This window comes from Eptatretus burgeri, chromosome 2 (genome assembly GCF_056783735.1).
Source record: "Eptatretus burgeri isolate ZD-2024b chromosome 2, Ebu_testis_v1, whole genome shotgun sequence".
NCBI classification, from domain to species: Eukaryota; Metazoa; Chordata; class Myxini; order Myxiniformes; family Myxinidae; genus Eptatretus; species Eptatretus burgeri.
Genome location: NC_140962.1, coordinates 31,328,159 through 31,333,158, shown reverse-complemented (window position 1 = coordinate 31,333,158; position 5,000 = coordinate 31,328,159).

The window sequence follows — 5,000 nt, the reverse complement described above, 5'->3', positions numbered from 1 at the left end:
GAGTGGGCGGGCTTACCGGCCTGGCCGAAAACCTGCCCAGAAAGGGCAGACCCCATGAAGGCCCTGTCCAATCAGGACGGACGATGACGTCAGCTTCGCCAAGGCCCCTCCCCGCCCAGGGGGATCTATAAAGTACGAAGCGATCCTCAGGGTTGAGTGCTTGGAGTTCATGAAGTTCGTAGTTTGATTTGATGGTTCGTTTTGTGGGGGTGGTTGAGTTGGTGGAAGAGTCTTGGGAAAGAAAGAAGGAAGGTCGTTGGTTCTTTGGTGGTTGGAGAGTTCGGTGGGTTTGTTAGCTTTGTTGCAAAGTGTCTACTCATGTCTCGCCTCGGAGGCCCACGTTCTCCACTCAAGCTCCTTCACGGACATGAACTCTACACGTACGATTGTGGCTGACCAACTCAACCTTTGTCAGGTGCCGCACCACGGAGCATACCTTCCCCTGAAACTCTCAGGTACCGAGAACTGCGCCTTAACTCCCCCCCCCTTCTAGCCTGCGAAAGGTCCCCTTTTCTTTAAATGGGGTTTATTTTGTCTCAGTGTGTATCTGAGTGTGTGGTATGGGGTCATGGCAGAGGCAGGTAAACGAGGCATGGCAAGGCAAGTCCATGCAGAACAGGCAGCTGCAGCACAACAGGCTGGCAGGTGAAGCTGGCCGGCCTCTGGTGTGGTTCCATCAGGTCTGGAGGGAGTGGGGTGGTGCCGGCCGCTCTGAAGGCGGGCTCGGACCGAGCCAACTGTCTCCCCCCACTCTATCGCCTTTGTCTGTGTCTGTCCAACCCACTCCCATAATTTGCCACAAAACACAACAAAATTTTGCCCCTCGTTATTTTTATTATTTTTATTTCCCTTTTATAATTGTCTCCCTAACCCCCTTTATCGTCATTTTCCGGCTAACCTATCATGTCAACCGAGCCTACTCCTAACCCTACGTTCCCTCTCTGGAGGGGAATAGGGAGAGACGAGCGTCCTGTCCCGAGGCCCAACAAAGCCTCAGAATGGCCTCCTCAGAGTTCAGCAATCAACCAAGGTGAGTCCAGCAGCCTACAACGAGCGAAGGAATGGATGGTGTGAATGGGTACATCTCCTAGCTACCCTAACATTTATTAACCTGAAACTACCCCGGGGCTTTCAAAAACGCCTCACACTTTTAAACTATCGGTTCGAAAAACCATGATTCCTGTCGCCTGTGTTGGTGTCCATTATAAATTTGGGCCTTGCCCTCAAATTTTTATTCGTGCCCTCGCACAATTTCTTGGCTGGGCAGCGTGGCTCAACTGGCAGGAACTCCCCCTCTGCCGAACTCTAACAATGGCACCCCCAGGCCCGCAGGCTGCCTCCGAGCCTGTCTGCTCCCTATAAACGTGGGGGTTTCCCTCTCTGGCATTGCCCCCCTCCGATGCCCACTTGGCGAGTTTATGCCCCGGGTCCCTTTCCGAGGGTCGCCCATGCCCACTACACTGCCCCCGTGGCATTCTGGCGCTAGGGGTCCCGTTTCCGATGGGTCGCCCGTGCCCACTACTCTATCCCGACCCCTCTTGGGCCCTTGGCCTACTCTGGCTGACTTGTCCGGTGCCTGGGGTGCCCACTAAACAAAACTCACCTTTCCACAGCCACGCTCCCAGCCAGTCCATGAACTCCTGCACCCCTCCAAACGGGTTTCGTGCCTTCTCTCAACACTAACAAAACGACCTCCTGTTAGTAAATTTGAATAACCCACGAGCAAACATGAAACTGACCCCGGGGTCCCTTGGGTGGGAATCACTCCTCCCCCCAATCAGTCATCGCACCATGCATACCACATTCGCTCCACTCACACACTTGGGCCCGCTGTCCCACACTCATTCCTCACACAGTTCCCATTTCACAACTCACACCAACACTCTATACTGCCATCCTTCCTAATTAAATCCCCTGACTAACTCGTGCTCACTCATCATCCCTTAAAACTCATGCACGTTCCATTTACTCTACGTAGCTAAGCTTCGTCTCCACTACACATTTCCAGCCTGTCCATGTCTCCAAAAATCCAACAATTCCCATTTCCTAAATCTAAGCTGAAATCCCTCTAACTAATCCATTCCATGGGCTCCATGAGGCCTTGTCCCTGCCCCATGAAGCCGGTCTAGTGGTATCCTGTGCCCGGGCCGAGGGGGTCTTCCACCCCTTGCCCGGGAATCCTGTTTACCCGAAATGGGGAGGCTTGATTTTTTTTTTCTCATGCGCACACCAGCGCGGCAACTCGCAACCTGCGCTCCTTTCCCCGTGACGTCATGTCAGCTGATCACGCATCTCGTCCCTCCTCGGATGGTACCACCCGGCAGGGATTTCCCTTCTGCCGGATTCCAACCCTGCAGCCACGACATCACCCTGCGCATCAAAAACAAGCCTCGCGTTTAGAGGAGTTCCCCACGCGAACACATGTGCTCTGCTCGTAGGAGCTTCACACACATGTCCGCCTGGAGAACCCATCCAGTCCAAATCCATTATCCAGCCTACCGTCTGTCCGTCCGTGGGATCGGCTAACATCCACCGCGTGCGTTTCCAGACCGCGTTTCACTCGCGTAGCCGCGCACGTGGCGGCCTCGTGCGGAGCACAGCACGGACCCCACGCTCACTGCTGTGCAAACCCGGAACAGTGCTCAAAACAGCTACAGCCGCTACCCGGCTTTTGTCCCTCATCTGTCGCAGTTGTCGTTGCCATTCAACGTGCACAATCCTGCGTGCCACGACGCTCACACACCTCATGATGGCACTCGGACACGCGGTTGTGTCATTTCTCTTTCAAACCGCGACCTCACACACGCGGTTTCTTTCACACACGGCACTTCTCCCTTAAACACCTTTTCACTCACGCATCGTGCTTCTTCCATTCACGGGGTTTCACTCGCACACGGGGAATCACTTACACACGCCATAACACTTACATACAGGGTTTCACTCACACAATGCGTGCTTTCCAGCACGCATTTCGCCACACTCGTAACCACACACACCGGGACGACCATGCTGCAGATTTGCGCTACCTCAAGCACTCCCGGGGTCTCCATACCCCCCAGGCTCCGCATGCACCCATTCACAGCACTTGCCCCCTCTACCTCGCAAGGCTCGACCGGACCAACCTCGTCGCGATCCGCCTCAAGGGGGAACATTTCCTCCCTTCGTTCCTGAAGGAGGCTATCCTGCTGCTTGCATCGGGTCCCAACACATTCCTCAAGCTCAACCCCATTGTCCCTCACTACCTCCATGTGTGTGTGTTCGTCCTTTGTGTCGTCAACTTCACCCCCTCTCTCCTCTATCTCCCGTGTCTCTGTTATTTCTATTTCCTGCATCTCCGTCGTTGTCACCGCTACCTCCTTTATTATATCCTTTTCTTCCTCGCTCCATTTTCCTTCCCATTTGAGTCGTTCTTCCTCTCTGAGCCTCTTTAGTTGTTCATTTTCTTTCCGGAGCTTTTCCATCTCCGTGGACTCAAATTTTGCTGTTTCCTTGAGTTGGTTAATTTCATACTCATTGTTTTTGTTTTCTACCCCACCGTCTCTCACGTTCTTCATTCTCCAATCTCATCGTTTCTTTCAATTGGTTGAGCTCCCTTTCCTGCTTCATTCCTTGTTCTTTCACTATCTGCACACACTCCAACCTTGCTTTGGCTTCTAACTAACTGTTTGACCTGCACAGTGTGGTTCCTTAACGTTTCATTCTCCGTTCTCTTTCTTTCCTCTCTTAACATCCTCAGCTCGTTTTGTAACCCCGTCTCTTTGTTTTGGTGTTTCTGTAACTCAGAAGCTTTTTTTCTAAAACCTTTCTCACCTCCTCACACTCCAACCTTGCTTTGGCTTCGAACTAACTGTTGGATCTCAAAAGTGTGGTTCCTTAACGTTTCATTCTCCGTTCTCTTTCTTTCCTCTCTCAACATCCTCAGCTCGTTTTGTAATTCCGTCTCTTTGTCTTGGTTTTTCTGTAACTCAGAAGCTTTCTTTTCCAACTCCTTTCTCAAATTGCATGCCTCCTCACTCATTTCATCCATTCTCTTGCTCATTTCCACCTCACTTTCCACTGCTTCCCTTCTCAATTCGTCCATTTCCTCACCGAATTCCTTGCTAATTTTGACCCAATACTTTCCTCTTTTTACCTCCTGTTCCAGGCATTCTCTTTTCCGATTGCCTATTCTTACCTCTTCCTTCAGTAGTTCCAATTGCACATCGTGTTTCCGTTTTTCCTTTTCCAGCTTCGTTTTCCATTCTTCTTCTAAGTTCTTTCTATCCTGGGAGTTACTAATTTGCTCCTCTTTTCTTTTCTTCAGTTCGCTCTCCGCATTTCTTTTGCATGCTTGCTCTCTCCTTTCATTCGTTCTCTCACCGTTTTCTTTTAGTTTTCCCAGATATTTCTCTGTTTTGTGCCCGAAGCCCGCCAATGTCCGCCAGCCTCGCCTGCCATGATCACGTGGTTTCAGTCGTTGGTTGGGAGCCTCGCCTCGCCTCGTATCGTCCCGTTCGCTGTGCTAATTATAACAGCCCGCTCTGTGCTGCGCTGAGGTGCGATCGTGCCGCTATTTTGTGACTCCGTTTGCCGATGAAGTTCGTGCTCAGTGTATGAGGGTGAGCTCCCCCACTGATTATAATTGGTAGAGGGGTTATAAAAAGAACCATCCCGGGCCATGGATCCTACATCAATACACATATCTACACCAGCCTGCTCCCGTTTGCCTTGAACCGCCATCTTGCTTCTCGGAATAAATTTAAAGCCCGCAGTTTAATGGGAACCGAGGGTCACTCCACACAACGTTGGTCCGATTCCCGTTAATTTAGTGTGGAGGGAATGAATCTATACCCCACGTCCTGACACCAGTGTTGTAGATATCCCGCACGTCGACGGGCGAACAACCGCGTCTAACCAATAGCAGTCGCTTCGCCCACCGAACGGACAATCTAATCACGGCTTTCCGGATAAACGCTGGAAACCAGCCACGGGTGCGTTTTTAACCACACCACAACCGTGTC